We start from the raw sequence: 22313 nt of genomic DNA, 5'->3' as shown, positions 1-22313 counted from the left end.
GAGAGCATCCTCCCCCATGTGAGGAGAGAGAGCATCCCCATGTGAGGAGAGAGAGCATCCCCATGTGAGGAGAGAGAGCATCCTCCCCCATGTGAGGAGATTGAGAGCCCCCCCCCGTGAGGAGAGTGAGAGCTTCCCCCATGTGAGGAGAGTGAGAGAGCGCCCCCCGTGTGTGAGGGGAGTGAGAGCTTCCCCATGTGAGAAACCCCAAATGACATCTTAGAGCCACAGTCCTGTTTCTGATTTTGCTTCAAAACACAGGCAAATTTTCTCCTAAAAATAAAAAGTGTAAAAAGCCCCTATCTTGTTTTAAAGCATTAATTCTCACACACAGGCTCCAGATCTCATCTCTCACAGCTGTTCAGAGCCTGGCTTCCAAGAACAACCCAGCGGGACCCATGGTCATCGTCACCTTTCCCAGAAGTGCCCAGGGCCACTGGGGTTGCTGTGATCCAGTGTCTGACCAACCCCAGGGACCAGACTGTTATTGCAGGGCTTGTACAGGAAATGTGCTGTCTATTTGGAGGGAATTATCCCCCAGGCTCCCAACACATGGCGCAGTATCTCAGCAGCTGTAACGGTCTGAAACCACAGTTTAAAGATGACATGGGGGAAGTACATTTCTGAAACTCAGGAACAAGCCATAGTCCAGAATTTGGCTAATGTGTTTGATATGCGTACAAATATCTCACTGTGGATCATGGAATGACAAACCCTCAGGAAAACCAGAATCCCCAGGGAGTCCATGAAAGCTGGGCTCTTCTGTTTGTTGTAGTAGGTGCTTCAGTTGATGGATACACCCTGTTGGTTCTCCAGTCTAGGAAGGCACGGGCCCTGTTCACTGGACACACAGACGAATATTAGGGGGAAGTGAACTCAACATCTCTTGATTCCACTTTCTAAATTTTGTCTTTATTAGCATTTCTAAAAGAAAGTGATAAATACCCAAAAACGCAGTATGTAAATAATGTTTGAGAAAGAAGCTCAGGAGCCCTCAGTGAGAAGAGGATTTTTGCTTGAGTGTATTGTTTTTAATCTTTTGAGACAGAGTCTGGCTAGGTGGTCTAGGATGGCCTTGAACTTGTAACCCTCCTGCTTCAGCCTTTTAAACCGCTGAGATGACAAGTGTGTGTATCATTTCCAACTCCTTGTGTGTGTGTGTGTGTGTGTGTGTGTATGTGTGTGTGTGTGTGTGTGTGTGTGTGTGTGTACATGCTCAGGTGAGATCGGGTGCCGGATCCTCTGGAACTGGAGTTGCAGATGGTTGGTTGCGCATGGGTACAGAGAACCAAACTCTAGCCCTCTGCAGGAGCAGCAGGTGCGCCTAACTACTGAGTCCTCTCTGCAGGCTCCCTTCATTATCATCATAAAAATAGGAAGCAACCTGATTGAGCCACAAATAGAAATGGGGATAAAGAGACTATCATACGGTAGCTACACAGAGCAAGTAAAAGCACACGAACACCATGAAAAAAAAAAGTCTTGGAAACACAATGTTAAATAAGGAAAGCTAGAGACAACGCATATTTTCCAAATGACACTTGGGATACATTTTACTATAGAAGCAAGATTATAAATTACATATGATCATATCAGACTATAATAAAACCTACAAACATCTACAAGAGGAACAAAGTTCAAATTCAGGATAATGATCTTCCAAGCAAAGAGAGGGTTAAAACACGAGGAAGTGCAAGGGATTGTTGTTATGATTAAAATGTCATTTTCTAAGAAAATTAAAATTCTGGATCTCATATAGTAAAATGCTAAAATTACACTTTTTTGTAGTAGACGCATAGATGATTGCATTGTCTTCTTTTGGTGTTTTTGGAGCATAAAGATGAAATTATGTCTCAAATAAGAATGGCGAAGACGTGGCTCGTCTGTTGCTAGCCCCTTTAAACGTCGCTCTTCTGCGATATCACTGGAGGGAGTGACTGCAAAGAAGAAACACATACATTTGGATACCAAGAGGTTTCCATTCTCTTACACGTTGGACGCCACTAAAAGGGAAAAAAGTCCGTGATCTTTGTGTGCGAGTCTAGGGCTGCAGCCCAGTGTTAGGAACAAAAAGGGAGATAAGGGCATCTTAACAAGACGTCTACTTGTTCTTCTGAATTGCATTCCCAGGGCCCCACATACTGCTTCACCAGGGTCCTGGGATTCCCATTCAGGTCACATTACTAGTGCTTCTGGCCAGTCTCTGCAGTCTTGTCCTTTTCAGCCCGGAACTGGAAGGGCTTTGTCCTAGGAATGTGCCTGGGGAATCCTGTGTAGATAGCTTTAGTCCGCTTGCATCTGGCTCATTGGATTACGTCTGGCTTATTACTGGACGGGCAAGCATGGAAAGTGAGAACCGTGTGAATTTTACCGAGAGGAGCTTTTATCTAATTCTAACTGAGGAAGCCTTAGCGTATTTTCTCTTGGTGCCTGCAACATTCCTGACAGTTTTCATGATCTCTGTGCATAAACCAGAGTTCTGCTGTTTTCTGAGCAAAAGGCATAGTACAGATTGTGTACTATGACACGGAAACTTGGAAGCTGCTCTCACATTCTTTTCTATCCGAAGTCACGGGTTCAAAGTTGTCATTTTCTCTATGCAAAAGGGGGACAAGCGTGCATGTTTAGTGCTGTCAGGATCGATGACTGGCAGCCCCGTTTAGCTGTGACAGTGGGGAGCCAGGTGCACAGTGCACACTGATTTTTTACTCACTTTTCAGAGGCCCCTCTGTCATCAGCATCTTAATTTCTGCTACCTATCATTTGATTCAAGCAGTTCATGCGATTGCTTCCAAAGGGTAAGAAAAATCCCTGGGCATTATAATGCAGACATCAGAGTGTACTAAGTAGCAGGTAAATGTTGGCTCTGCGGTAAGTTTAGAAATTTGATCTCACCGTGAAAATTCTAAACACTATAGAGGCACTAAAAACCATCAGCTAATCTTTATTGCTGGTGATTATAGACAGCAAATTGTGATGTAGGAACTACTGGTTAACCGTAACTGATGGACCAGATCTGATTTTGAAAGTAAAATTGCAATTCACTGTACCTGTATTTACTTGTTGACTTAATGTCTACAGCTGAGTTGAATACTGCACGGGCAATGCCATGCCTTGTAAAAGCTAAAGTAACTCTGCTTATACGGAAGAGGGAAAGCTCACCAGGCTCAACCCTACACAAAGAACTACAGGCACTAAGAAATGCCCAGAGTGGGAGAAATAGTCTTCCCTCAAGGAAGAGCATGCCAATTGGTAATCCAGTGCCAAATGGTCTGTCCTGAAAAATACATACCCATAAGTAACATAGCATTGACTGAGTAGGGTTGTATTTTTATTTTTAGGAATATACACTCATGCATGCATGACCACATTGAGAGAGAGAGAGGAGGGTGTTCATGGGAGAGTTCAGAGCGGAGAAAAAGGAAGTGACATACAATGTAATTATTATTGCAAAAACTAAAGGTATCATTTAAAAACCTTAAATATTTGCTGGGTGTCACTTTACAGCAAAATTTAGCTAAGTCTTTGCTTAAACCACTAAGCAGAAGTAGACAACATAAAATCTGAAGCAAAAGTGTTGGCCTTAAGAACAAAGTGATATTTAATCACCATTAATAGGAACAGACAGAACCTAGTCTCATTTCAACAATTGTAAGTCAATTTAAAAAACTATTCTGTCTTTCACATTATGCATAAATATCTCATTCATTTCTGGTCTCTGCATATCTGCCCTCTGCCCTTGCAGCCCCCACCCAGAAGAAATTTAAGAGAAAAAGTGAAAAAAGCAAAGGAAAAAAATGGGGGACAAATGTTTCGTCACAGAAGCCATAGTGTGACATAATGAGTCATGTAGTAAACTCTTTTGCCTATGTATATTTACTTACAAGTGTTCATTGCAGAGAGTCATTGGTCTGGTTCAAGTCTACTATTGGTGCTCGGCCCTCACTGGGACTCCTCTTGGATACCCTGCTATTGCCCCTTGTAGTGGAGATCCTGCAGCTTTGGGTCTGCAGGACCGGTCCTTCACATGCTCCAGCAGGTCGCAGATGGGGTGGATGCTGGGGTGGGCCAACATGTAACCCTGTTTCTGACCTGGGTAGTTCCAGGGTTGGTGAGCTCACCAGCTGTCCTCTGTCCTCACCCTCTCTTCACCACCAGGGTGAGCTCTCCTGCATTGCCCTGGCTAGTTCAACCCCTTTCAGTGATGAGCCAGGGGCGGGGCCAGCTCTCCGGCCTTTAATTCTCAGGGTGGGTTCTCCCATATCTACACCTTCAGGGTCAGCTCTGCTGTGTTGCCCAGGGGTGGAGTAGGGGGCCACTCTTCCGAGTGCTACAGCAGATGAGGGCCAGGGCTAGCTCTCCTGCTTGCCTCAGGTGTTGATGTGGGGGAGGTAAGTCAACTTTTAAATTAGTACTCTATATCATTACCTAAAATCTTATTTCTGCATCAAATTGGTGATAATTTGGCAAAAGAGTTAACAGAAAATGTAAAGGGAGTACAAGCATGGACTCAAAAAGCGAGATTTTTGCAAAAGCCCACCATTCTGAAATGTGGCCCGCAGAGACACCACCTCCCCTCTTGCTCAACAGGAAGAACTGCACAGTTTCAGTAGCCGGGTCCATCGTGTTGCTACTCTGTAGAGAACCTGGAGCAGGTTGGCCCTATCCACACATCAGCCGTTTCTTGGTTTCTAAGCAACTCAGGGTTGGATGTGTTTCTGAGCCAGGGTTGCTTTCCTAAGCCCCTCTGGGAATAGTAACTCAGCCGAACCCACGAGTCTTTAACGCCTTCTAAAACCCTGTTTTTCCTCTCACCCAAAGCCATGGTCCTGTCACAGTGGAATCAGAATGGCTCAGATCTCTTAGCTGTTACAGCCTAGATCATTATGTTGCTGCTTTCTCTCAGGCAAACTCACCTGCTCTGCCCTCTGATAAGCTCAAGCAGCCTGAGTCAAAAGCATTTCTTCCTTTTGGGTGCTGTGATCCAGGATGTTGGCCATCCCAATGAAACTGAACCCTACACACATTTGGGTAGCATCTTTAGCCTAGTCTCTGAAGAGTCGCATTCACTCCCTTCTCTTCCACAGCCCATTTTTGAAGATTCACCATGCCTTGTAAGCACAGAGATACATGTTTTGAATGCAGTCTCTAGCCTATTAAAGTTGAGCTTCAACTATTGGAAGCCAACAGCTAACAGAAACAGTCTTTTATGGGATAATTGAGTTATAGCTAGGATATTTACCTAATGAGTGCCTTCTAACCCACTCAGTCGTCATGTGAGCTCTCGACAGCTTTTCAACCTTCTTCAGGACAGACTGGATAGGCAGTTTGGATTCTCCTGATACGGAGTATTTTGAAGTGAGTGACTCTCTTTACCACATGATCTCACAGTTTCCCTGCAGAGCACACAAGTTCTCACCATGTTTCTTGGTCACCAAGCACGCTGTGTCCACTTGTCACTGAAAGAGCATTGACATCCTTCTGCCCCCAGTTACAGGAAGTTGAGGCTAAACTCAGCACTATTTAGTCATAGACTTGCAGATTATTGCTTCGTTTCTGCTAGGAAAATCCAAGAGAAAACTAACTGTCCTTAAACTCCTGGAAACTTGGTGTTTGATACTTATAGTCAATATACTGGGTGGATGCCTTTAAGAAAATGGCTGAATTTTCTACCTGGTCTTAAGCTTCCATCTTGGCCTTCTAACCAGATTGACGTTAGTTGTTTCATATTACTCTCCTGATAAAATGGTTTGTAAACAAAGTGCCATTGTTTGGACTGAAATTCTTCCTTTCTTCCTCACATGTTCACTGGCCATGCCTGCCTGGACTTACAGTGTCTATGAGGTCCTATCCTGAACCAGAAACATGCTTTTAGAGTTTTGGGATTAGTCCTGACTTGGGCAAATGCTCCGGTGGATAGGACTTTAGTTTAGCTTAAAGGATGGATCACACAGTGGTTATTACCATCAATAGCTTCAGGCACACTGTAGAAGAGCGCACTTGACCTATTTTTGAAAGCAGGCTGCTATGGAATGTTTGATCACACTCTGACATTCCAGGACTGCTGATCAAGTGAACCTTGAATCAGTGGACTAAGTCAGTGACTATCTGACCAGAATTAACCATAGAGAAGCCAGGAATAAGGCTAGGGAAGACTGGCAGGAAGGAGATGGGAGGGACTTGGAATTCAAGCACTCTCTTTGATCTGGGAAGTGTAGAGAGGAGGAGAGTTGGTCACTCCTCTGCTTCTTTGATCCATCTTTTTTTGGGGGGGATTGTTTTGTTTTGTTCTGGTTTTTGGTTTTTTTGAGACAGGGTTTCTCTGTATTGTTTTGGAGTCTGTCCTGGAACTCGATCTGTAGACCTGGCTGGCCTAGAACTCACAGAGACCTGCCTGACTCTGCCTCCTGAGTGCTGGGATTAAAGGCGTGTGCCACTAAAGCCTGGCTTCCATCAGGTTTTTACCCCAATGTTGAACTCCCCAGTTTTTATTGCTAATAGAACAATTTAGATAAACGCTTCAGCCAGCCCTAACCCTGCCACAGTGCCCGACTTTACTTTCACGACACAGACAGCTCCTTAGCTTTCCGTTATGCTGCTAGCAGGTGCAATGAAGGGGTTTTCTTCTTCTCCATGGGTCAACGATTCTTCTGGTCACTTCCCAAGTGCTGAGCAAATCATACTTGGAGGTGGGAAAAGCTTCCTCCAGCTTTGGCAGACACAGCCTAAAGTAAGCAGGGAAGACTAGGAAAGAGGCGTTGGCACACTGGTAGATGCCTTGGGAAGGTTTATAGGCTCAGCGGGATGTGGGCCCCTCCTCATACTTTTACCTACATCTGCAAGTTCCCAGAACATGTGCAGTTTAAGGTTGTACTCCCTCAGGCACTGGTGCCAATTTGCAAACCTGCATTTCAAATTGTGTACCTTACAGTATCTGCTTTGATTTGGACAGCTGTCTTAGTTATAAAGAGGGTGGTTTGGACACAGGATTGAGGCCGAATGCTTAAGTGAAGAAAATCCCCCGGTTCTGTGAATCTGTTTGTGCCTGTTTACAGAAGGGGCGCATCTGATAATTCTCACTGTTGGCCTTCCCTCCCTCTGTCTCCGACGCTTCTGCAGCTTCTTCAACTGCTGTCATCTAACACGCAGTGGACTCTTGATAGCAGAAACTATAAAATTTTAAAGAAATGAAAATACAGTGGCATGCACACACACATGCACGCACACACATACGCATGCACACACATGCACGCATGCACACACACAGACACGCACGCACACACACGCATGCACGCACACACACGCCTGTGGAGGTCAGAGAACAATCTTGAGAGCGGCTTCCCTTGTTCCACCACGTGAGTGCCGGATCGGTCAGGCTTGCTAGCCAAAAACAATTTTATTTTTATGAAGTGTGATTATGGTCCCTGAAGAGACAGGTTATCATCATCATTCAGTTAAGAAGAGGAGGAAATATGTAAAAACAAAACAAAACAAACAAACAAAAACCAGCCAGGTTTCTTTTCCCTCTCTCTTTTCTGCCAGGCTCTCATTTGTTTCTGAGAAGAAACGTTGTCATCATCAAATTCATCATTTTTTTGTCCACTCATATGCCACCCACATTTGCTCAGTTTTCTTTTCTGTTTTTTCTCACATTGGAACGTGTCATCTTTGGAAGGGGTTAATTAGCCTTGATTGGGACGTCTGTCTCAAACCCACCCATCCTTTCTCCCGAAATACAACTGACAACTCATCTGTTTCATATTTTCATGTGCATGACTCATGAGAGACTGGAGTTGCTTTCTTCCACTATCTTAATTGAATCCTTCCTCCACATGTAAACATTTCAAAAAGAAATGTCAGCTGAGATAGCACACATGAGGACCTTGAGTTTGAAGACTCTGTTTTATTGCTTTTCATACGATACTCAAACATACCTTTGCCTCAGTTTCCCTCGAAATTACCTCTAAGAGTGGCTCTACTTACTTCATAGATGCTGTAAGAATATGAGATTGTATAAGAGACACAGGCTTTCCTGATTGTTGCTTAAAAGACTTTAATTGCACATTAAAATAGTGGGTTATCAAAAGCTGGAGTTCCCTATGCACGACCCACGGCAAGATTTGTAATGTTTTATGTTTCTCTACTGTCCCTTGATGTCTATTTAGATTAACCAATCACTTACATGTTTTATTTTTTCCTCTGGAAAGAGGGCTATTGCACTATCTGGTAAGGTAGAACAATTTTTAAATGACTCCATCTTGGACCAATGACATCTTTTGGCTCCTTCTGTTGGCCTGCTCACACGAAGTCTCTCTCCCACAGACATACATCATCTCTACCTGCTTAAAGTGACAATGACTTTCAAAAACCTGAGAATGAATTAAGTTTTTCTGTTCGTTCAAAGACAGGATGCATAAAAATATCCATGTCCTTAAGTGGATGAAAGTAAGAAACACATGCTGGCTCGGTTTTGTTTTTTGTTTTTGTTCTCATATATAAAGAATTTCTGAGCCGGGCAGTGGTGGCACACGCCTTTAATCCCAGCACTCAGGAGGCAGAGGCAGGCGGATCTCTGTGAGTTCGAGGCTGGGCTGGACCGACAGCCTCCAAAACAATACAGAGAAACCCTGTCTCGTAAAAACCAAAAAAAAAAAAAAAAAAAAAAAGAATTTCTGGGTCATGTGTGATGGTGCATGCCTTTAGTCCCAGCACTCACAAGGCCAGGGAGGTGGGTCTCTATGGCACCGAGGCTAGCCTGAGCTATGTAGTGAGACTGTATCCACAAACAAACAAATAATTTCTTCTTTTAAATTTTCTTAGCTCATAGAATTATTTCAGCTATTTACCCACTTAAAAAAGAAAATATGTTCCAACAAAACAGATGGAAATTCAAAGGCTTATAAACTTATAAAAATTAATGATCTCTGTCATGCCTCAAAATTACTATTTGAGATACCAAAATTTGATTTCCATGACAGTTTTCCAGAAATCAGCTGAACTTGTACACATATCCCTCAAAACAGCTGTTTTTTAATGAAAAATTACATTTTTGATTTAAAAGTTATGTGTATGGATGTTTTGCCTGTATGTGTATTTGTGCACCATGTGTGTGCTTTGTCCTTGGATGCCTGGAGTTACGGGCAGTGGTAGCTGCCGTGTGGGTGTTAGGGATAGAATCAGGGACCTCTGGAAGACCCCAGTGCTTTTAACCTTTGAGCCGTCTCTCCCCCTCCATCTTCTAATCAGGTCATATATTGTGTCCTAAAGATTCCTAAGAGGTATTCTGCTATGTTTTGAATAGACGGCTAACTCCTTACTCTACCAGGTAGGGCCCAGTATCATTCTCCCTGGTCCACTTCAGCAATATTGTCCCCCACTGATGTCCTTTGTATAATTACTTTCTCCCACACTTATCTTACTGTTTTGTCTACTCACTTGACGAATATTTTAGGAGGACTTGGTATGTATTGACTATTATTTTTTCAATATCCTCGAGATCAAAGCCAGCAAAGTTCTTGTGTATAAACAAGTGTAAATTCTAGGGACAGCTAAGCAGTAAAATAAAATAATACATGATACTTTCATGATAGAGCCAGTGAAGCCTAATGTGAGATATACTGCAAGCCAAGATGAAGCAAACCAACTTTGAAAGGCTTGAGCAGGTGAGAGGGTGGGTTATGAAGTGGGGGAAGAGCAGTCTGCACAGACAGTAAGAAACCTTGAGGGAGAAGCGATGGTATGAATCTGAGAGACAACTAGAAGACACTGTGTTAAAAGGAACAAGTGAGGAACTGGGGGCTGGGCTGCCGAATGAAGAGAGAGGAAGGGTGAGCACTTGTGATGGATTTTTGAGATAAAGTACTCAGGCCCACAGAGCATGAGATGAAGACAGTACCTCGTCTCCAGAACTATGTGTTCCAAGTTCAGCTCTGTTGCATTTATCCTCCAAATCAATGTCTTGAGTTATGTTTCCTTGTGTGTAATGTGGGGATATTAATGACTGCAGCAAGAAATTGGCCCCAGAATTTTTGCAGAAAAGGGCTAGCAAGTAGTTCAACTGCTGAACTTGTCTCTCTTAGTTGTTAATGACAAGTTAAATGGACACCCCATCTATGCCACTGAACACTCTGATGCCAAGGAGACCAACATAGTTCAGTTTCAGAATGTCACTGTCCACAGGGAACCTGGTGTGCCCTGATTGGGAAAAGCACAGCGTTATTTCAGCTCACAGTTTTGGAGGCTTCAGCTGATTGTCCAGCAGGGTCTGTGTTCAGTACATCATGACATAAAGCTATTCACCTCAAGACCCGAAGGCAAAGGGGATAGAAGAAGAGCTGATAACATCCTATGATCCCTCTTGAAGTCACACTGGAGTTGAAATCTCCACTGGACCCCTACAAGGTGGTAACCTAGTGATCCTCTCTAGGAAGCCCAGGCATAGAGCCAGAGACCAAGCCTTAATAGGAAGGTCTCTGGGAGACACTGCAAGCTACGCAGTAGCAGCCAACTGCTTATTCCTCCAGTGTGGTTGAAATTCATACTAAGTGTGTTTCGACTCTGGTCCTGGAAAGACCTATTCTATTTTATTTTCCGCCCCACCCCTTTCTTTCATTCTTTCTGATTGTCACTGTCCTTTTTTCTTCTCTAAATTTACAAATTATACTTGCGTATTTTAGGTGGAAAGGAGACTTTTTAATTAATTAGGGGAAGGTTTAAACCGATCAGAGCCACCACAGATGATTTATTGGTAGGGATTTCCTACCAGGCAATTTCCTGACTCTCCTCTGAGTGGTTCACCTTCCTGTTGAGGGCAGGAACTTCCTGTTCTCTTTCAGCAGATGGTGAATAGATAAATGCAAAACAAACAAACAAACAAAAGCCTCTTGGAAACTACTACACACTTTAACTTTGTGATCTTAAATTCCTCATTTTCTCTACTGTTCTTTTTGCATTGGCTTCTTCTTTCCCGGTGCATTCGCACCTTTGACATTTGCCCCATTTTCCAGATGCGACTGAGTCTGGATAATTCTTTATCCCAACTCTGCGATGGCTTCTAACAGTTGGCCACATTGCAGAGCGCTGCTGAGGACTTCTGTGCCCAGTGACAAATGATGGTATTTTAGGAAACAGGCTCCAGAAGGAAGCATTATGGGTGAGGCTGCCTCTTTTGCCTATTGTTTCATGGAGGTACAGGAGTCTGGAGAGACAAACTGTGCTCCAGATTAAGGCATCACCCAGCAGAAATGTGCTGGTTTACGTCTGGTCTCCACCACTTATTAGCTGCCCTATAAATTTCCCCAGAGTGGGAAATAAATAAGCCCCTTCCCTTGGCAGTTGTATCTCTTCTAGGGATTGTGGGCAATGCTGTCCTCTTCTCTAGTGAGATAGTGGAGTGTGGTGGCTACTGAGAAGAAACCAGTTATAGGACATTATATTCTATCTACTAAACACCATTAGCAAAAATTTTCCAGGTCCCTGCAATAACACAAAACAAACTGTGTTAGGTCTTTACTCTACAATGAACTTCCTGGGAAATTCGGGGATGTGCAAAATTTTGTAGCCTGAAGCATAATCATATAATTACCCATGTCACAGACTAACTGTTGCTTTGTCTGCTCACAATCGCAAAGATATAGAACCAACCTGTGGTGGTTTGAATAAGAATAAGCCCCCATACATTTGAATACTTGGTCCTCAGTTGGTAGAATTGATTGAAAAGGGTTAGGAGACGCGGCCTTGATGGAAGAGGTATGTCGCCAGGGGGAGGATTCGAGTTTTTAAAAGCCCACACCATTCCCAGTTGACTCTCTCTGCTTCTGCTTGTGGATCAGACAGAAGCTCTCAGCCGCTGATTCAGTGCCTGCCCACCTCAGGTCACGCTCCCTGCCATGACTGTCATGGACTCTAAGTCCCTGGAGCCATGAGCCCCAAATCAAATGCTCTGTTTTATAAGTTGCCTTGGGCGTGGTACTTTGTCGTAGCAATAGAAAAGTAACTAAGACACGATCTACACATGAAGCAGTGGACGAGGGAACAAAGGAAATGCATATGATGGTGCACTCTTCAGTCTGTAGGAAGAATAAAATTCTGTCATTTTTGCCAGCTATGGTAAGTGTAATAAGCCCAGCACGGAAAGGCAAGAAGCAGTTGCCCTCACCCAGAATGCATAATCTAAAGAAGCAGATCTTGTGCAAGTCGAGAGTACAAGAATGGCTTTCCGAAAAGTGGGAGGCTAAAGGGAAAGCTGGGCACAGGGAGATTACTCACTAAGTTCAAGATTATGGGTGGGAGGAATAAATCCCAGTGTTCATCAAAAAAGAGGTTTAGAATATTAGCACTACAAATAAATGGTAAATGCATGAAGTGATGGATATATAGACTACCCTGATCTGATTGTTATATAACAGAGGCAAATACCTAAACCTAAACCCTATACCCAGTAATATGGATGTGATTATGACAATTAAAAACAAAACAATTGGAATAGTTACTTTTTTTCTTGGTGAGCTCAGAAGCCTTTTGACACAGAGCATATGTACGTGGGACCAGGCTACCATGTGGATGATGAGCTACTTCTTCTGGTGTTCTGACAGCCAGCTACAGAGATTTGCCAGCAGGCTTTTCTCACTTAACATTGCTGGAGTGTTTGAAGTAGTTTAGATGGTGTTTTCTAACTGATTAAAATGTCCAAAAGTCTATGTACTATTCAGCACTTCTTAGAGTAGGTGATTGAAGTATAAAATAGCCATTATCTTTCTAGACAGTTATTCTATGCAGTGATTTCCAGATTATTTTCCTAAACACATCCAGGCCAGGCTGATAGGGATTCATGGACCATGGCTAACACAGCACATTGCTATTCTGTCTTTTGGTGGGTGGTGATTACTTCCTTTGTGCTGTGGGGATTAACTCTCTCTCTCTCTCTTTCTGTGTGTGTGTGTGTGTGTGTGTGTGTGTGTGTGTGTGTGTGTGTGTGTGTGTGTGTGGTACCAAGTACCAGAAGAGGAGAGGTTAGATGATAGTTCTCAATAGTTCTCTTTTCTCATCTTTCCCAGAACGAGGAAAGTAACTCAGTCCTCGAGTGATTCTGCAAGGTGAATTGGCTCCTACTGGACAAGGAGGATTGAGGATGGAGCCAGTATGGCTCAGGAGTCTGGCTGTTTGTGAGAGAGGGATTTCATAGTCAGGCTGTGTAGTGATGTCACCCACTGAAGCCTTCACCAGTCTCCTGCTCTCCACTCTGGCACAGAGAACAAACCCTGTCTGCCTCTTCAGTGACTGACATGAACCCCCCCTTTCTTCCTATCCGTTGTATGTTTTGGTTCATGGCAAAAGTAAGTGGATTTGCTAAAGATTTTTCCTTCTGACATCCATATGACAGTTTCTATCTTACAGTCTTTGCTTGAGATGGTGCAACGCGTTGATATCCGTGGTGTACAAGGAGATGTAGCAAGAACCCCAAGGCATAAATGAGCAAGAACCTAAAGCAGTGACAACCCCAAAAACTATTCCGAGGAAATCCACCAAAGAGTTGTATGGAGACCCCATTATGGTGCCGTTAGGTTTCTAATTGTTACTTCTTAACTGAATGTTTGCTTTAGAAGGTTTGTATTTACAGCAGTTCATAAGAGCTGTTATTTTAAACCAGATTTATCAACATGATGCTTAAAGGATGGTATGATTACTCCTGCCCACACTTGCGACCTTCGGCACCGACTGGAAATGCAGTGTGACAATGACTAGCTGTGTGTCTAGCCTTGGCAGGCAGCAAAGCTTACAACAAGCTGGTAGGTCTGCCATGAGTTGCTGGATCTGGAGTGTTAAATCTGACAGTTTGGATTGAACTTCAACAGTTTCTAACCTGTACAGTAGTGCATTTTAATATGCCACTTAAAATCCTATTCTACCACTTCACAGCATGAGCACTTGGGCTGTCCTTTGACGTTCTACTTATGAATGGATGTTTATTCCTCCTACAGTTTACAGAAAGTAGAACATTTCATTGTGAGCCTAACCTGACACTTCATCCCATCTTCTTTGAATGATGATTTAATTTTGCCTAAATTTATTGAATCACCTACATGGATCCAAGTGCTAAATAGCTCTAATAATATTTTTTTTTACACCAGCAAGTCATTTTCAGCAGTAGATTGATTACACAAGATGGGAAACCTTTAGCGCATCAACCATGAGCCCAGTTCCTGGGAAATAAGTCAACGGAACACTAATCAGTTCATTTAGGAACTAATAACATCAGCCCCAAGGCTACAAGAGTCACTCAGAAGAGAGTCCTCTGTGAGGGGCACACGGTTTCTCTGAACTGGGAGTGAAGTGGATTTCATCAGATAAGCTGTCAGATGCTTCATAGAACATGCCTTGGAGAATTAAGTTTCCACTGTTCATACAATTTTATCAGACACTAGCAAAGTAGATTTTCCAGTAAAACAGGAAATTGCCCTTGGGCCGTGCTTTTGAACATTTATTCAAGATGTACTTTAAATGCTGTTTCAGCTGTCGTTTTCTTGCTATCGGCAGAAATGGTTTGCTTTTGTTGTAGATGAGCAGTACTCTTTAATCACCAAAATCAACTAAAGTGCAGGGAACACAAGAGCTGTGAAATTAGGGCATTTTCGAGAAGGGGTGAGGAGAGGTAGGTTTAGAAGAAATGAAACTTAAGTGGGTTTGGAACCAGGACCTGGTTTGTCAACAAAGAACCTCATGTTTCCTTTAATAGATGTAATAAGATGTTCTATATAGAACAATATAGAAATAGGCAATGTTTTGGTGATTTACAGTGTAGACTATAAGATCAGACTGGCTCCCAAAGTCATTTCTAACGGTTCTAATTTGTTGGCTCTGGACAAATTCCTTAATGGCTTTGATCCTCAGAAATAATTACAAAACACACCAGTAAGAACAGACTACAGAAAGCAGGTGTTAGAGAGTATTAATAATAGCATAATTATAAAATATAGACTAAGTAAAAGATCATATGAGAGATAAAATGCAAACATACTATATCGTAATTCAACTATACACAATGACTTCTGAAAATTATAGGATTTTAGGAGCTAATATAAAACTTGAAATTTCCTGTAGGAGTTACAGGGTCAGAAATAAAGACCACATGACTACACAGTCAGTTGAACACTTGCTTTTCCATATCACAGCAAGAAATGATCTGTTGGTAGATGGTAGACCCACTCAAATTATTGTATCACACAAATATCTTCATCAAAGCCAGTCAATGAAAAGAAGGAACTCCCCATGTTATTATTTGTGAATCCCAACCAGAGACTCAGGAAATGAGTTCTTGGTCTTTTGTGGGATTCACGTAGCTCTCTACTTCCTTCCCTCCGAGAGAAGAACCATTAATGCCTTTTGCCTCGAGTCATTTTTGAGGAACATCAATTCATTTCCTTGGTATAGGAAAAGAAAATGATGTTACCTCCCAGATACTTGTCTTAAAAGTAATGTTAAATTATAGTTCAGCTCTACAACCAGTCTCTTAATTACTGGGGAGGTAAATTGCTTCAGAGCTCTTTGGCTGCTATGGCCGAGACAAGCAATACTGTCCACCAAGGGACCAGCTATTGCCATAAGGTAATTGATGAAGTTAAATTAAGAATACATTTATAATATTCTTTTCTAAAGGTATATAAATAGTTTAAAGTATCACCATCTCAGAAAGTGCTTTCTGCTGTGTTATTTACAAATAAATTGAAGGTAGCCATTAGTCTAACTAATTGAAGATAACTATTAATGCAGAACAATTATAATTTAAAATACTGAATGCTTCATATGTAAGACATTATAGTGATTTTAGTACTTATTGTCAATTGTCATGAAATTACATGAAGTGAAGAGGGAACCAGGACCTAACTGATATTTGTTGATCTTGAACTCTTGCTCCTGAAGCCTTCCTTAGTGGTGCCATGAGTTTTATACAATAGTCTTGATCAACTGAGAAGCTAGGGAGTGGTTATGAAGACTCTGTACTGGAGAGGGATGAGTGACCTGACTTAAGATAGGGACGTTAGGGGCTAGATGTCCCCCAGTTCACACTCATTTACTCTTTCCCTAGACCCTCGGGAAGATCATATTTCCCAGCCTCTGTTGTTATGATCACCTGTTGACCACAAGTGACACGAATTCCTCCCTGCAGAATCACATTCTTGTTCCTGTTTGTTTGACTATGGAATGCCATGTGTAATGATTAATATTGCTTATCAACCTGATTGGCTTGAGAAACACAAAAGAATCATGAAAACCCACTGTTAAGGTGTTTGTGTGAAAGGATTTGCAGAGAGGATTAGCCAGGCATGGGGAGACTCTCCATGAATATGGGAGGGTCTTGAAGGCTGGGGCCTGAGAGATGGGATAGGTGTGACAAAACCCACAGGCATCCATCTTTCTCTGCTCACTGGCCACCATTTCTCCCCAACACATCCCTTGCCACAATGAACTAAGGTGTTTGAAACCTTGACCCAAACTCACCTTTTCTCCTTTTAAGTTGTGTTGGGCATTCTGTCAGTTCGAAAAGAATAACGAATAACACAGCATGTTTTAAAAACAGGATCCTCAAGTCACAGGCTGATTTGCATTGTGCTGTGTATTAACTAAGAATTCAAGGTATTTTCTCATCTCTCCAGCACATCTTTATCCTGAACAAAATGCAACGATAACATGATGGAGTTTTAAAACTCACTGACTCGGTACACACAAAAAAGGTTTTACTCTGCATGCTATGGAAATGTTCAAGGGGAAAAGACACAAGCTTGGGTACTTGTCAGAATATCTCTTTTCGAGAGAATATTTTACAAAACATTAGATTGTAACTCACCAAATAGATTAGTGTGTGACATATTTTTAAAAATCAGAAAGATTTTATCAATTGGACTTCTGAAATTACTTGACCAAGTTCAACCCGGTACATAAGTCTTGCCACATGCAAGTAACTCAGCTGGTTGGGATAAGTTCTGTACAGGCTTCTGGGTTATTTTACAATTTCCTATTGTTTCTTTTTGTATTTTCTCAAATAAAAGCATGTTTAACATTTAAACATTTAAAAAATCATCTGTGTGATTAGAGTTGAGATAAACTTATGCATGGTTCTGCCTGGGATCTAGAAAGAGATGGTTGGGAGTCTATTTTGTTAGGTTTTTGTTGTTTTGTTTTGTTTTAGAGAGAAGAGCCCTGTATGGAACCTTGGTAGATTAAAAAAAAAAAAAGCAGCTTGATGAAGAGGGCAGAGAATATTCCAGACCAAACAGCATGGGTGTGGAGGCCGCAAAGCATGTGGTGCCTTCCCAATCTTCAGGAGGTCCATCCAGGCTCACCTGTTGTTTATTTGCAGGGGGGCAAACAAAAACATTTATATTGGAAAGTGAAAATGATGGAATGTTTTTGTTCACGCAGTAACAGGAAGAGAGACAAAGTGATTTGATATGGGAGGGCGCGCACGCACGCACGCGCGCACACATACACACGCAACGTACACACACACACACACACACACACACACACGCACACACGCACGCACGCACGCACACCTCTGTCCCAGTGTGTATGCAGATCAGTGAGAGGATCCTGGGAGGTCTGGATTCCAGATGGGAGAGAGGGAAGGGCGGTTGGTCACAACAGTCCCTGCAGCAGAAAATGAGGAAGCGGGGTCAGATCTGTGGGTGCCACCCACACGGTACATGTGAAGCCACGCATATGCGAAGAGAGGGGGACACAACGAGCTGGGAACAAGTTGACCTGGAAAGGCGTGTGAGAGCTCCGCGTGGGATTGTTCAGGAGACAGTGGCACATTCTTACGCAGACTGTAGAAGATCAAAGATGAAACAAGGAAGCTTGGACTGGGGAGCCATTAAATTGACTAGATAAGGTCTCCCAATCCAAGGAAGAGGAGATGAAGGCACACATGATGCTTAATCTTCATGCCAACTCGATTGGCTTTGGAAACATACTTCTGGGCATGCCTGTGAAAGCAGTTCTGTAGAGGTTAATGGAGACGGGAAGGAAGACAGAAAGAAAGAGAACGGGCCACCTGCTCTCACCTGTTAGCCTCCCGGCGCTAGGTGCAGAGTCCAGGTGTCTCAAGCCTTGCCTTCCTGCTGTCATGCTTTCCCAGCCTCATCGGACCGTGACCTCAAAGTGTGAGCCACAGCAAGCCCTTTCTCTCGAGCTGCTTTTGTATTTTCGTTTACAGCAATAAGGAAAGTAACTAACACACTTGATTCCAAAGCCGGGTCCAGCAGGCACATTTAAGAAAAGGAAGAAGGGAAGGCGGTGGGGAATTCTCAGAGGGGACACAAAGCCAGGAAGTAAGAACGGTGACATAGAATGAAGGTGGATTCCAGAATAAGATGGCCAGTAACACCACATGCCATAAATACATTGACATAGAAAGCACTTAAACTAGATTTTAAAATGGGAGACAACTTGTGAACTGGGCACAGCAGTGGTGGGAGTGGAAATCAGATTCTAGGTAAGTGAGAGGTGAACTTGAATTATGAAGTAGAGGCAAGGAGTACAAAGTGTGCTTTAAAGATCTAAGTGAGATCCAAAGATCTTGAATTCTAAGTGAGCTACAGTTATATGATGTGGTAGACAGCATCAGGGGGATAAAGAAAAGAGATTATGTTTTTAGATAAGGGAGAAAGGACACTCAGGGTTAGTTGGAGCTGTGAGAATATCGACAAAAATGGACGGAGATTTTCTGAAAAGTCAGAGAGGGGTGGGCCCTGTTACTCTAGGTTTACAGGACACAGATGAGAACGAGGAAATTCTCATATAGACACAAATACATTCCTGAGTTCTTGGCAAGAGCAAGAAATTGAGGTATTTTGCTTATTTTTGCAGTTCTTAGCATTGAGAGCCGACGTATGACTGACAAGTACTCTGCTACTGAACTATATATCTCCAAATCAGGAGGCTTTTCAAAAAAGTTGACTAAACATAGAAAAATCTCATGTAGTATTGAGATTCCAGTCAAAGTTAAGATAGTAATACTTGACACATGAACTTGTATCATTGCATGGCTTTTGTCTAGAAGGGGAAATGAAACGGTTTATAGCTAAAACTGGAGTTGTTAGGTGGGTAAACAGAAAAAACAGAAGAAATAAGAGTCGGGTCTACTCTGAAGCAGCATGGAGGGCTCAGGACAGAGACGATAGAGAATAAGAAAACAAGATGTATAAAGCTCCTTGCACAAGAGAGGGTCTGGACATGGACAATATTTATTTGTTGTGAGACAGCCTCTCACTGTTTAGTCTTGGTTAGCCTTGAATTACAGAGAATCACCTACCTCTGTCCCCCAGGCTTAAAGGCCTGTGCTACTGTGCTTGGCAGAGGAGAATATTTGAATTTCAAGTGGAATTACTGTTAAGAGGCTGAGTGGAGATAGGGATGAGGCGTGAAGAAGGCTGTTATCTCTAAGTTTCCTTACTCTCAAAAGAGCAGGGAGGCGGGCATGAAGCAGGGGTGCCAGCCTGGTGGGGTGGAGCCACCGCTCTGGTCCCTGCAGTGTGGGGCAGAGGCTCAGAGGAAAGTGAGCTTTCAGAGTGAGCCAGGTTTCATTTCAAAGCAGGTAAAAATTCTTACCGGAGGTGCATTCAGATCATTTGCTCATTAGTGCTCTGATAGATGGCTGAGTTCACTATTAAATTTCAGGTGTCTCCTTAAATCATCGTTTTTATGTATCCCTTTTTAAACACCTTTGTTATGTCTGATTTTCTGTCAAGCATATTAGTTTTTAATATCCCTTAGAAATGGAGCTAAAGTAGTAGGAACTGAAGACAGCAGAAGCTGTTTCGTGAACATATTGCCAGCAACAGGCTATTACATAAACATATTGCCAGTCACACGGAATGCCATTTTCTCTCTTATTTCTTCCATTTGGGCCATAGGAGCAAGCTGGGGATTGTACTGAATGAACAGCTGGCAATGCTGGACATGGACACATTAACTAGGAGCAGTTGGTGTTTAAACAGTGCACCATGGGCCTGTGTGTTTCACATAGAAATGCTGACTTCATTCGAGACTATGATTTTTAAGGTATTACAAAATAGATGTGCTGACATAGCTCAGTCTTTGTGGAATACTCTCTGTCTTTGCACCGTTCCAGTTTCATGAGAACACATGCGTCCTCATTTAGAAGATGTAAAAGATAAATGCAGTAAGCCTACGTGATTTGTCCATGTTAATTATGTTCTAAAAGGAGATAACAGTCCCCGTTTTTGGCTTGCAAGTCTGTGCTAGGATTTACCTTAGCTCCTTTTAGAAGCATGAAAAACAAGAGTATATTTTGAAGCAAGTTTGGTATTTTAAGACATGGACCAAGAATATTTCATACCACACATACAGCATAGAAAGTCAGTTCTGTTACAACGCTTTGGAGATATAAGTGTGTTCAGCACAGTTCACACACAATTGGAGCCTGATGTAAAGTGCCCATTTGTTTACGTGAAATTTCAGCCTTAGAAACACTAGATAAACATGACCGACTACACCCAGCTGGCTCTATCAGCATAGGAATACACAAAAATCACCCCACATACCTCACATGTCCACCAGCTCTTAGGTCATTGGCTGTGTTGTGAGCCCTAAACTCCACATCTGCTAAGGCAACTTTGTCTCCCACGCAGAAAACCTACACAATGACTCTTAGACACTCACTGCTACAGGCAAACACCAGGATGTTCTCCAGTAATATGCCTTGCTGCTACAGTATTTATTTCTTAACCACTTAATGTGTACATGACTCTGCTGCTGTTTTTTAAACTATATTCACTCCTATCTTGTTTTTATATGCCAACAGTGAGTGTTTTCTATGTGTCCTATAGTTCATATTTTGCATGGTACTGTACACATACTCAGTAAGAATGCACATATCACCTTATAGATGTGAACTGCAGAGTCTCTAACTCCATAGTAGTTTTATAGAACTGCTGTGAATATTTATAACGTAAGTCATACTGTTCTCATAAGAGTTACAACAATGAGACGGAAGAATGCAACTCTACACCAAAAGACCTAAAAAGATTTCTTGGAGGGTGTAGAGGGGGTAAGTATACAGGAAAATAATAAACTAGTGTTACTTTGAAAGAATTTGCCTTTCTTGGGGCTGTTTTTTGCCTTGGTATTATTTACTAGTGTAGGTAAAACATAAAAACAGTGTTCCTTACCTTAGGGACTTGCAAACCTCAGTGACATTTTTAGAGAAGGATCTGGAAGGACATGGACCACAGGAAAACATTCACCGAACACCCATCATGTCCAGGGGAATATGCAAGTCAGTGGCCACCTTGAGTTCCTGTATTCTTGCTATTTCCCATGCGTACTGCAGAAGGGTGGAGATTCTTCTTAAAGCAACAGTCATTATTAACCCTGAATGCACATTAGAATCCAGTAGAGGAATGGGAGGAGCTTTTAAAACTCTATTTGCCTAGAATATAAACCTTACCAGCAATTAGGACCTAGGGAGTTATGTAAGACTTGGAGACTTTTTTTTGTTTTGTTTTTTTAATTCTTGGGTGGTGCCAATGGTCAAACTAAATTGAAAGCTCCTGCCCCCGTGAAATGCCTGAGGTCCCCATATGCCTACTTCAGAGGGAAGTTTGAATACAACTCTAAAAGCAAAATCAGTTTTAATTAAATGGTAACTGTGAAGACTGTACTCTTGACACATAATAGCAGAAATAAAAAGGCATTCGTAAAGCTTTCTCTTAAACTTATTAAATTCGAATGTGTATTTGTGGGACCTATGGAAAAGTAAACTTCAATGAAGGCCCTTGTAGGTTTCTCAGCCAGACCGGAATTTAGGAATCAATAGCAGGCTACTTCTTGCCATGAGCACTGGAGATGCTAGAAACAGATTGCTCCAAAGAGCAGTGAAGAGGATGCTGTCAACCCCAAAGTAAGTGTTAGAGAGACAGTGGGTATGCTATAGAATGCAGCATGGGTGATGAGACCCACAAAGTCCACAGCAATGTTGTAGGAAGAAGAACAAGCATCCTTCAGTGGGGCAGGCAAAGCCTAAGGATTCACGATAGGTATTGGTGGGGAATCAGGAAAAACTGGTTCTGAAAATAACCAGTCTCCGGGTATCAATGGAATCAGTGGTGAGGGGAGAGCTGGCCATGCAGCACAGACATGCAATTCCAGCATTTAGGAAACTTAAGCAAGACACCTTTCATTTCCAGACTAGCCTCGACTACATGGTGAGATCTTGTCTCAGAAAAGCAAATAACAAACACAAAACAAACCACTGGTGCTTTAACAATAAATCTCTTAGACGATAGCATTAT

At 42.4% G+C, this 22313-nt stretch overlaps 1 long non-coding RNA gene across 1 annotated transcript; it reads right to left on the bottom strand.

The window, feature by feature from the left end:
• Positions 1–1524: 1524 nt before the first annotated feature.
• On the bottom strand, positions 1525–21305 carry LOC121137612. The gene is made up of 2 exons (XR_005874915.1): positions 21192–21305; positions 1525–1937 (listed from the first exon to the last, which is right to left on the bottom strand). It is a non-coding gene; the product is annotated as an uncharacterized LOC121137612 (long non-coding RNA).
• Between the last annotated feature and the right edge of the window lie 1008 nt (positions 21306–22313).

The sequence above is a fragment of the Mesocricetus auratus genome, unplaced genomic scaffold (assembly GCF_017639785.1).
Source record: "Mesocricetus auratus isolate SY011 unplaced genomic scaffold, BCM_Maur_2.0 Super-Scaffold_2245, whole genome shotgun sequence".
Taxonomy (NCBI): domain Eukaryota; kingdom Metazoa; phylum Chordata; class Mammalia; order Rodentia; family Cricetidae; genus Mesocricetus; species Mesocricetus auratus.
The sequence above is the reverse complement of the archived record's forward strand: the minus strand, read 5'-3'. Positions and strand labels throughout refer to the sequence as shown.